This window comes from Astyanax mexicanus, chromosome 11 (genome assembly GCF_023375975.1).
Source record: "Astyanax mexicanus isolate ESR-SI-001 chromosome 11, AstMex3_surface, whole genome shotgun sequence".
Taxonomy (NCBI): Eukaryota; Metazoa; Chordata; class Actinopteri; order Characiformes; family Acestrorhamphidae; genus Astyanax; species Astyanax mexicanus.
The window spans coordinates 17,958,926-17,972,270 of NC_064418.1; positions in this window are offsets into that span (position 1 = coordinate 17,958,926).

Sequence of the window (13,345 nt, forward strand, 5' to 3'; positions counted from 1 at the left end):
TCCAAGTTAACATGTTTATTTTCACAGAACAAGAAAACATATGTAAAAAGTATATAAATACAATTAAATTACTGTAAGATTTAATGTAAGATTTTTGCATGTTTCGGAAGATCAAACCAATTTAAATTTTAGTCAAAGACAACACAGGTAAACACAACATGCTGTTTTTAAATGAAGGTGTTTATTATTAAGGAAGAAAAAATCCAAACCTACATAGCCCTGTGTGAAAAAGTGATTGCCCTCTTGTTAAAACATACCGTCACTGTTGTTCTGACACCTGAGTACACTGTCTCTAGCCACACCCAGGCCTGATTATAGCCACACTTGTTCTCAATCAAGACATCACTTCAATTGAACCTGCCTGACAAAGTGAAGTGCCACAAAGTATCACATAACGATAATGCACATGTACGATAATGCTTGTACACATACAACAAGCACTTCCCTGGAATGTCTACACCAGATTGCAGCCCTCTCTTGTTCTGCACCGGTCTACAGGTTTATCACCAATAAAGCATTTGTAGGAACAGCTGAAATGCTAGCTTTAGCATCCTATAAATGTAGAGCAGGATCCGCAGGCCCAGCTGTAGCAACATGTGTAGGTACAGTACTGTGCAAAAGTTTTAGGCACCAAAGCAAATTACACTAATCCATTTATCTCAGCAATATGATTGTTTTTACCTGAAAAAAGCATCATATATGATTTAAACAGATGCAAATGAACATACAGTACATACAGTAAAACGTAACAAGGAATTCTCATTTTTAACTAAGCATGTTATATCCTGTGAGCCAAGCTGAAGAACAAAATGTAGAGATTCCAGATTTCTTCTGGATGCTCCGCCGCCAGCATGTGTGTATGTTCAGTTCCATCAGCAGCTCACCTGATTTACCACATTTACCAATTTACCAAACCAGTTGTTGATATGATTAGAACTAGCAATAACTCTATTAAACTCAGATAAGTGCTCTAAAGGCACTGTTTTTTGTAAAATTGTTGTTTGTATTTATTGTAATGCTAGTGTTTTATTGAGTTAATAAGCACTTACTGCCCAGATAATAACCTTTTTCTTTACTTAAAATTGCATAAAACATTTGCACAATACTGTAAATGTGCTGCTGGGTGCCATATAGAACCTGTATACCTGTATGCCCAACTCTTCTCATCTTGTATTCATGCTAGAGGTACCTAACAAGCAGGGCTGGACTGGGAACTAATTTCAGCCCTGGACATTTTTCTAGACCAGCCCACTCTGATCACAGCAACTCCCAGGTAAAAAACATTTAACAATAAAAAAATAAATTAATTAATTTTAATTTAATGTTTTGGCTGTATAGGTTTTGTTTGTATTAAACATATTAAATGTGTACCTGATTCAAAGCCAATTGTATATTTGAATAGATTCAAACAATTTCTTATTTAACATTCAATTATTTTTCAAATGTTTGTTCATTTTTATATAGTGCACTAGTGAGGGAACATGCGTAATTTGGAACAGTGTCAACAGTCTTTACCCATACAGCTGCCTTACAGTTTAAAACTGGATTCCCTTTACTGTGTTTTGCTGTTCCTCACTCCGACAGCTAAACAAATAGTGCAGTTTGTTGGATTTTCTTTTTGTTTGTTGTAATATGTTATTTTCTAGTCATGCACCTTTATGCACTTCACACTTTTTAGAGGATTTTCCATTTGGTATTCATTAATAAACAAATGCCTTTTTATTATTCACAGTTGTGATTACACTTTATGCTGGGGGAGACGGCATGTCTGTGATTGGCTGTGCACCAGTAAACAATTCAATATTAGAATAATTGAATCAGAGTCTTTATATCCCTTTTAAGCAGCCCACACACAGAGAAGCCTACCGGGAATTGGCCTGGTACTACCTATGGCCAGTTCATTCCTGCCAAAAGGGAACTAGAGACTCCTTTCAATGGTACCATTTTCACCAGTGTTCACCTACCCAAAGTACACCAGTGTAATGATCACTGTGTCTAATCAGCATCTTGATATGCCACACCTGTGACCTGGTGGATGGTTTATCTCAACAAAGGAGAAGTGCTCACTAACACAGATTTAGACCCAAGTGTGAACAAAAGACAAAATGAGAGCAAAACCCAAAAGTGTTGTGTTTATGTTTTTGTTCAGTTCACTATATACTGTATATATAGTTTACTTCCTTGTATACTAGAGATGCTGCTGTGCTACACTTCACTTAACCCTACTCTTAACCTCAGACAGAGCATCATTAGTATCCTGGGCACATAAACAGTAGCATTATAACTGCCACTGGCCTTTACCTGAACTGACATTCACTAAATAGGCCCTATTACAGCATGTCATTTTTGAGCTAAATCTGTTTTTCAGACGTCTCGGGTGTGCAGTTTCTGGATGCCACTGGCCTTCTTCGCTTTCTCCCAAGAGCCCGGCGATTGCATAATGAACCTGGGCAATGAAAAATCACAAATGTTATTTTGGGTCAAGCTGCCAGCCACTGGCTGATACCCGCTATTTCAGGCTGTGCATTTGACAGATGGGAAGCCTGGCTGCTTCGCACAAAAACAATGGATGGGTTTGGCAGCCGGGTCCCGCTGGCATGTAGAAATGCCACTGCTGTAGCCACCGGTTCCCGGACATTTCAACAATTCAGCTTGAGATGCCAAGGTACTGCTGCTTTATTGTTTGGAAATTCCGTTCAGTGAAAGGCGAGCCTCATTCAGCAGAGCGGCACAACTTAAATGCCAGCGCAAGACTCACATAATCGCTTTAAATAAAACCTGAAGGCACAGAAAAATTGCTCAGAACCACATGTGGGACTAATACAGGAACCAGATGTGGTATAAACAACTTCTCTACCCACCATATGGGGGTAACACAACAACAACATGACAACCATTATTGCGTAGGAATCTATAGGAACTGCCTAGTACCATAGGAAAATTCTTTTGCTTAACTATTGATCTTTGACGTCTCAGGAGGCTTTTTGTAACTCTCATTTAGGTTTCATTCAGAGATTAACTTGGGCCCAATCACATTTGTTTTCAAGTGTAACCTTTCCTCATGGAACAGAGTTACAAGGGGAAGGGGTGAAATCCTCCCCCTAAGAACTGGTACAACACTTCAGCACTCGATACAGATATAACTATAGCAGCGACCCGCTAAAGTTTAGCAACATAGCGTTAGCTGCTGGTTATCTAGTTAACTTTTGGTCTCCAAAAAGGTCAGGTGGTGCAGCAATTAATTATTATTGTCAAACTATTAATTCATCTGTAATAGGGAGCTTTTAATAGCTTTTATTTTATTTTACCATTCCACCTTAAATGCGGCAGCCTCTGCCATCTGTTGCACCATTTAAGGAGGAAGGGGAAAGTGAGCTCGCTAGTTAGCTACTCAGATGAACTAGTAGTGATTTTTACAAGCTTTTTATGAAGTAAATGGCCAAAAACATTGAAATTGCACAATAAAATAGGGTAATTGTGATGAAGTCAGTAGCTCTGACTCATCACCTGAATGTGCCAGAGACATTTTAAGGAGCTAACTGTATGCTTTAAAAGTATTAGTGTGTTGTACTAACCTGCTCCTTAGGGGTTTCCTGGGGGACTGGCGAGTCAGCCAGCTTCTTCTCTTGTAGTAGCCGAAGGGCAGTTCTTCAGTTGTTCACCGACGTGTGTTTCAGAACTTTCGAATCGGACAGTTCTTTGCATCTGACACTCTGGCTGAAACTCCACCCTCTTTGACTAGGTCTGTCTAACAACAGAGTGATCTATATTCTGATTGGCTGAACAAGAGCACATAATAATATACAGCCGATGGATTGGCAAGCGTGAGAAATACCATGTGTGGCGTGTGAGCGTGTGAACTCGCTGAGGTGCGTGTGTCACGCTCAAAGCGTGAGACTTGAGAACACTGGATTTATACTAAACCTCAAGAGAAGATATAATGTGGGATTCCTGAGCTCTGTATCTCAGGAGAGACATTTGAGCAGTATGAGACGTATGCTAAAGTCTGCTTAGTCTTTAGGAGATTTTACAGAGATATTAAGGAAATCTCCTTTTTTTCTTTTTCTTTTCTATGGGTAATCAGCAATATATGCAGAACATCCTTGGGCCTTTTATCAGCAGCATAATGGACTTCCACACACAGCCAGAAGCCCAGCAATGTCTTTGTCAATGGGCAACACTTCCTTAACCACCCTGGTTGCCAGATTTAACACGACCATCATTTATAGGACCAGCATGGATGCCAGTCCTGTCAAATTCTGCTCAGTGAACTTAAATGCCAACATAGGACACATATATAATTGCTCTACATAAAACCCGAAGGCATAAACAACAATTGCTCAGAAAGACATGCATGACTAATACAGAAACCAGATGTGGTATAAACAACTTCTGACGGCAGCGTTCATATTCTCTGTCTTTCCCACAAACCTACCTATTGTCTCCTTTGATGCAGATCCACAAAACCTCAAAGGTTCCCCATTGCTGAGACACTCTTTGAAAGTTTGCTGTTTTCTGTGTGGGCGAGGCGAATATCAGAACAGTCAGAGCTGCTGCTGCTTGTACAAAGCAAAGAATGCTGGGTGAATGTAGCTGCTTACGTTTTCAATAAGTCCTCAAAAAGCAGCACAATCATAAAGATTTTTGTACAAATTTGTAATCTTCTGTAGTACACAAAGTCTGCCAAAATGCAAAAGAGGCATGCAAATGCTTGGGTCCTAAAACTGCCTTTTTGGGGGAGCAGCAGGAAGAACATTTTTATTGGGCAATGATGTTTTTTTTTAAATAAATATTAAAGGCTCCGAGCTGCACTTGTTGATGTTTGTGTGGGTTCATTTATCAAAAGCTGTCAGATTAAACAGATCCATTACTGATACTGTAACTTTTAAACAGAATGCATGTTAATCAGCTGTGATCTAGTGGTCAGGTAAGGCCTGTTCCCCATTATTTTATGACAGATTATAGGGATTTATTTTTTTTGCATGTTCACCACTCTTAAATTTTTCAGATCATCAAACTAATTTAAATGTTAATTAAAGACAACACAAGTAAACACACTATGCAGTATTTAAATTAAGGTTTTTATTAATAAGTGAGAAGAAAGTAATCTATCAGTGTGGAAAATGTTATACAGCCATTTTTTAAGTTTTAATAATCCAGTAAACAACAGTGAGAGCCATTGTTCACAAACGGTGAAACGTGGAACAGTGGTGAACCTTTCCAGGGGTGGCAAGTGTGCAGCAACAACTCATCCAAGAGGTCACAAAAGACCCCACAACAACATCCAAAGAACTGCAGGCCTCACTTGCCTCAGTTAAGGTCAGTGTTCATGCCTCCACCATCAGAACGAGACTGGGCAAAAATTGCCTACATGGCCAAGACAAATATCGTCTCAATTTTGCCCTAAAACATCTTGATGATCCACAAGACTGAATCCTATTGAGATGCTGTGGCATGACCTTAAAAAAGGCAGTTCATGCAGGGAAAACCCTCCAATGTGTCTTCAAAAGTCCTTACCCTCTGTAAGAATTGTTGGCCAAAATTCCTCCACAACGCTGTAAGAGACCCATTGAAAGTTACTGAAACACTTGAATGCAGTTGCTGCTAAGGGTGGCCCAACCAGTTATTAGATTTAGGGGGCTTGAGATCCATTTGATACTGACTGTTCCTGTCTGAGCTGCTGCCCAATCCTGGCACTGTCCCTCCCCAGACGTTGACCTGAGGCTCAGGGACCACACAGGGAGCCAGGTAAAAGACACTGACACCAGACGATGCCAACCTGGCAACCTACCTCCACCTCACACACACCCCATCGCCTCCAGACCCATCTGCTGCTGGTGTTTATATGTATAAGCATGCACTTAGGCCAAGCCCTCACATCTGTCACAGTGGCCATCACACGCTTGACTGCACAGCTTGATAGGTACATGTATACAGATGCAGAGACACACACACACACACACACACACATAAAAACACACACACACACAGATACACACACACACACACACACACACACACACACACACACACACACACACACACACACACACACACACACATACACACAGATACAGTTTTAGATAACCATTATAGAATCTAAGTAAAAAGAGTTTACAACAGTGGGATCTATTAAGTATTAAAGTATTAACACAACACTAATTGAACCACTTCTTCGAGAATTGCCCTGTATTTAGCTCCATCCATCCAAAAATTCAACTTTGATCTTTACTGGCCTTCTTCTACACTATTGCAGTTTCCCAATCACAGACTTCTTCTTGGAGGACATGACTAATAGTCTTGTGCACGGATTCTCCCTCATGAGCTGTGGATCTCTGCAGCTCCTCCAGAGTGACAGTGGACTACTTGGTCGCTCCTCTGACCAGTGTTCTCCTTGGTTGAGCTGTCAGTTTAGGTGGATGGCCATGGTCTTGGAAGATTTACAATTGGGCCATACTAGCTAACAATTTTTGGTTGGTGGAACATTTTCTGAATGTAACAATTCTTTATAATTTTTTATGCAACATGTTTAAACATTATGGTAACAGTGATGCAAATCCCTTCTGTCAGTGTTTTCATTTTTAGTTCGGAATGTTACATTTACATTCTCATAACATCGTGATGCAAACCATTATTACGCAACATGTTTTCAGAAAGTTCCTGGGATATTACTACAGGCTAACCTTACTGAAACATTGCTAAAGATTCTTATCATGATCTAGGTTTTCTTGGATACTCCTTGCATTTTGGGATGATGGATTTAACAGTGCTCACATAAAACATAACATTGTTTAAATATTTAACCCTGCTTTACACTTTTCTACAGCTGTATCTCTGACCTTTCTGGTGTGTTTCTTGGGTTTCATGATGCTGTTTGATCACTAGTTCATAATCCTGTCTGAAGCCTTTACAGGACAGCTGCATATATATATTGCTAAATACACACACCCACACTCACACACACACACACACACACATGCATGATAAGTGTATATGAATAGCCACAGGGTCGCTGTTGACCAGATAGCAAAAATCAATGCAGTGACACTGACAAGACAATGACATGGTAGTTTGTGTGAGTGTGTGTATGTATGTGTTCACATTATATGAGTACACTAGAAAACCATTTAATATGTATATATACGTATATATATATATATATATATATATACGTATATATATATATATACGTATATATATATATATATATATATATATATATATACGTATATATATATATATATATATATACGTATATATATATATATATATATATATATATATATACGTATATATATATATATATATATACGTATATATATATATATATATATATATATATATATACGTATATATATATATATATATATATATATATATATATATATATATATATATATACGTATATATATATATATATATACACTTCGAGAGGAGGGGGCTGCAGTTTTGGAAAACCGGGTACCATAAAGCCAGGCGGACACTGTGCGATTTTTTTAATCGGATGCGTTCTGGAGAGCTCAAACTGCACGTTTGAATCGTTTGTCGTGTATGAACAACGCCTGCGATTCATCTGCACACACTGTACGGTCCGACTGACCTGCTGCGACGGGGGAGCTTACACTGCACGTCTAAACGCAGCCCGTAGGCGGAGCTTTCTTTGCGTACAAACTCTCGCTTCAACACAACGCCTTGCAAAAGAAAGCGCTTAGCTTTGCTTATTTGTGCCCTGTTGTGCGCTGAAAGTCCACGGAAGAGACGTACATGGACTCGCAGGTGGCTGAGGCGACGTGGACTCTACGGGTTGTCCGTTTTACAGAAGGAGAGCGCATAGAAAAATGACTGCGCGTCAGGCTGCGAAAGAAACACCAGCAGCTTAAATAAAATAAAATAATTTTATTTTTTATTCTGTTTATTGTTTATGTAAAAACTGGTTTTGCAACACTGAATATTAAACAAGCAATCGGTTATTCACACTGGATAGGGACCCTCATTTACAGTGCCGCTGAGCATTAACAGTTTAAAAGGGATTAATAATATATATAAAAAATAGGAATAAAAACTGACATTTATTATAGACGAATAAAATATATACGTAAAAAAGGAAAAATAGGACCTTAAAAAAAGATCATAAAAATTGACATAAAAGGGAAAAAAATTATATCTTATGAAGATATATATTTAATGATTTGATTAATAAAAGAAGAAAAATAATTTAAATGAATAAATAAAAAATATAAAATATAAACTCATTAAAAATTCGTTTAAAATAACCCAGGCTTTCTGCAGAATAATCAAAGTTTCAGTTAGTTTCAGTTCCAAATCATGAAAACAGCTCACCAAAACCTCAAACTATTCTTTATATTTGACTATATTTACTTACAGGTCCTTTGCTTGTACTTACAGGCCCTTACTTATTTTTATTCAACTGAACTGAGTTCCTGTAGCCTCGCGCTGAATTCAGCTCCGCGCTGCGAAAGAGAGCGAGAGAGAGGCGCAGCGCATTTTGTCTGATTTATCTTGATTAATTATCAGTACATTTATTAGCTTTAGTAAGTTTAATAGCACTAATTTTACTGCACTTCTCCGACCTTATTTATTAAAACGTTTATTTTAGAAGACAGAGGTTATTATGCGGGCAATGCCGCGCGCAATGCCACGCGCTGCGCTAAGCTGGCTTTGCGTGGCTAATATTCTGGAGCACTGGACGAGATTTTAATTAATAAATTAACATATTTATAATTTTAATGAATTTGCCCTGGCGAAAAGAAACGAATTATAAAATATAGCTTTATATTTCTGTGCATGTTTTAAGTTTTATATAATTGACGGGCAGCACCAGAGGCTGACAATGTGCTTTATTTTTCAGATATAATAGCAAAGTGAAATAAAATAAATTTATGTTTGTCAAAGATATTTTCTCTTTTAATTTTTCTTTTCAAAAACTCCAGCTATTGACTGAGAATAAGCATCTGTTGAAATTCTTAAACAGCAGAATGCCTGTGTCTGCTATATTAAGCTATAAGTCTGTGTACCGAACATAAATATAAATCCTTATAACTGACAGAAATAAATATGACTAATAATTATTTATAGTTACTGTGCAGATTTTTGGGAAAACAGGTCGTGACGTTAAGAAATCGGCCCGCAAAACAGCTCACACTGTGAGACAAGCGACCAAAATTTCTGGCATGTCAGAAATCCCTGGTCGCGTCCGACTGCTCATTCGCAGCTCCTATGGGCAATTAATCGGACATCGCTTCCCCTCTCACACTGCACGACAAACGACGCACGATCAAGCTAAAATTCGGCCCGATCATGAAATTCAGTCGCATCCGACCAGATCGGGCTTAAAATCGGGCTAAAATCGCACAGTGTCCGCCTGGCTTAAAGCAAGTGAAGTCGAGTGGAGTTGAGTAGCATAGGTAGCATGCAGTGGGAAAACCCCACTCCTGTACTGAACTGGCTAAAGTTCAAAGTTAAAGCCAGTGCTTTATGCAGGAACACAGCAGGATAACCCTTTTAACATCAATACTTCAAATGTGCTGGATCTGTAGATACTAAAAAATGTATCAGTAACATTTTATTGCCCAGGATATGAATCTGAATGGAACATGAGCGTACGAGGTTAGCTCTCTCTCTCTCTCTCTCTCTCTCTCTCTCTCTCTCTCTCTCTCTCTCTCTCTTTCTGTGTGTTCTGTAATTGGGTGGTTGGTATACCAGGTGTCCAGGTGAAAGCTGGCACCTCTCTGATCTGGTTCTCCAGCAGGTTCAGCTGCAGGTGTTGGGCTTCAGCGTGTGGAAGATGACAGTGTATTGACTTGGTGTCATACAACCACAAACCAACAGGTTTCACCTGTATGATCCAAACACCCACCCCCACACTTTCCCCACCCCCCTCACTTTCCCACCGCTGTCAGCCTCATCGCGTTTCGACCGCAGCAGAAATTACACGCTCCACTGGTAACCTGCAGACAGAGGGGTCTAATTATGATGAAGGACAGGATGGATCACAGGTCTGCGCAGACGTTACATGGATGAAGAGTTTTCTATAGACGTCCGAGGGTCAATTCTGTTGTGTAGCTGCTGACATGCTGCAATACGCATTCCAGTTATTAGCCTTTATGATCTGTGTGAAAACATGAACAGCATTACCAGACAATACAACTAAATCACACCGAAACATCCAGCAGATGAGAGATATTAACCCTCCTGTTATGGAGCAGGCCAAATTGACCTGTTTCACAGTATTGAAATCAGTGGTGTTAGTGGTGTTAATTAATAAAAATAAATGCATAAATATTTGATTAATCATGATTGAACGCACATATTATACCCTTTTTACACAAGTTAGAATAGGTCTATAGACTGTACAAAACTTGTTCATGAAGTTTTTTGTATAAAATCACTCTAACATAAAGAGATCTCAGCAGCACTATTGTTACCAGTTTCAGTCCCTTTTAGAATGTGCCGTTTAAGGGCTCTGTCACTTTTACACAAATAAGGTGTTCCTAGCCATGCTGTGTATAGTGCTTACCACAAGTAGCGTTAGCTTGTGCTAAATGGCAAAACCTAAAGAAGCTAGTTCATGCTTAACTGCCTTAAAAACATAAAACTCAATAAAAACACCTGTCATTTTAGTGTGTGAGGTTTCATGGCTAAATTGGAGCAGCCTGGTGGCCAATCTTTATTAATTGCACATTGCTCCAAGAGCAGAGTGTGAAGGTTCAATTAGCAGGGTAAGAGCACAGTTTTGCTCAAAATATTGCAATGCACACAACATTATGGGTGACATACCAAAGTTGACAAATTGACAAATTGTTGGTGCACGTCTTGCTGGTGCATCTGTGACCAAGACAGCAAGTCTTTGTGATGTCAGCATACCACCAAGAAGGACAGACCACATCCAACAGGATTAACTGTGTATGCAAGAGGAATCTGTCTGAAAGGGATGTTCGGGTACTAACCCGGACTGTAACCAAAAAAAAAAAAAAAAAAAACACGGCTGCTCAAATCACGGCAGAATTTAATGTGCACCTCAACTGTTTCCACCAGAACTGTCCGTCAGGACAATAAATTATTGTGGTCTTAAACCAGGTGTTTCAGTTTCATTGTCCATCCCCTGTACTCCCTCATCTCATCTGCTGACTTACCATGGACAGTAGGTACAGATCCCTCCCTCAGACGAAGTCTGTTAGATAATTCTGCTGTGTACTATCTGGGAATCTTAACCACTTCAACTGATCTAGTGAGTGGGGCTCTAGTGGGGTATTGACAGGTGATGACATCACAATAAGGGAGCATCCAAGCGGCTCATAGAAGCATATGATTCCTGACACCAAACTCTTTCAGATGATTCACAGAAAACTGATGTTTTTTTTTTGTGCTTGGAGTGCGTATAAGGGCAGTACAATCAATATACAACAGCCTTGCTTACTGTTCAGGAGGTAGGTTACTTTTTATTTACTCTGATATTTAGTCTCTTTTTCTTTCCTACACACACGCACACACACACAAACACACACACAAACACACACATACACACAGCTGATGACATGTTCCCCCCTTTTTAGGTTGTTAAATGTGGAATATGGAGGTACACCAGCGTTTATTTCCTCCATTAACAATGAGGGCAGATATTAACCATGTAAGCTGTTTATATTGCTTGCAATTTAGGTGAAGCAAGCATGTGTAAAGCGTTTTAATGTAAAATTGCTTAATTTTGCTGAATTAAATACAAGTAACAAAGTAAACGAGTAACAAAAATATGAACACCACACAAGGGTTAAAGCTCTCAGTTAAACTCAGTAAATCAACACATTATAATATCTAGGATCTAGTCTGCCAGGCCTAGACCACACAACACAATTATTATTTAATAATTAGTCTTGTGATTAATAAAATACAATTTTTAAATAATAGACACCACTCATATGAATAAAATTTGGTAATCTAACACTAATTATTTTTTTCATATTTAAATAGTCTCAGTCTTAAGGAGAAGCAAATGTACTATTAACCAAAATTAATCACAGAATTTAGTTGTGATTAACCAAATGTATTTTGTCAATTGACACATCTCATTTAAAGAAAATAATAGTCAGAATATTGAGGGTTTGGTTTACAGTACCAAAAAAAGTTTGGACGCAACTTCTCATTCAATGTTTTTTTTCTTTAGTTCTTTAAGTCATTTATTTCTACATTGTAAATTAATATTATAGACATCATATTGTCATATTCTATCATATTGATTGATTGGTGTAAGGTGGTCAGAAGGATGAGTCTCTTACTTTCCTTTACAGTTTTATATTTTTATATTTAGCTTATATTTAGGCTGCATGGGATGGATTATTTCAGGACACCATACTGAGACACTATAGCACCTATATTCAAATGATTAATGATTTATTGTTACTGCTATCTTTAATCTTCCTTCTGAATAGCCCTGCACTCCCACTCTTCCTCCTGGTGCAGCTCTGTTTCTGATGATGAGTGTAACTGGCTGATCTCAATATCAGCTCCTAATTATGTTGGGGGTTTATCTGATGCATTTCGGACATCCGTCCTGCTCGTGGAATCCCAACCATGTACTCTGCTCTATCTACCAAGATCTCAGAGGAAACAGGATCATTTTCCTTTCAGCAATTCAAAATGTAACCCTTTAGTTACCAACCAAAACTACAAGATGAAAAAGATAAGTATTGTAATACTGATAGAAAACTTTATTCTATTTTATACTAATATACAATAAATAAAAGGGAGTGTGTATCACTGATAAAAGTCTATTTAAGTATTTAAAACATTAGAATAAAATTTCTATTATTTACATCCCTCATTCCTCCCATTAATTATTGCCCATACCAAATCCCAGTCTTCCTTTTTCCAACAGCCCCCAAACTACATGCACTCCTTCAGTGCAGATAAGCTCTGATAAACAGCTATACTGACCCTAACTATCACCTAGCAACCACTTAGCAACACAATATCAACCATAACGGATACCATAGCAACACCTAACCATTCACCTAAGACACCTTAGCAACCCCCTAACAACACCATTGCAACCACCACAGACGCCATCAGAACACGTTAGAAGTCACCTAGCAACTACTTAGCAACACAATAGTAACCATCATGGATGTCATAGCAACACCTTAGCAACCCCCTAATGACACCATTGTAACAACCAGAGATACCACTGCAACACCTTATCAATGACCTAGCAACCACCAAGCAACATCATAGCAACCACCACAGATACCAGAGCAGCAACTTGGCAACCACCTAGCAACACTATCGCAACACCTTAGGACCTAGTTAGAAACACCATACTAACCATCAAAAA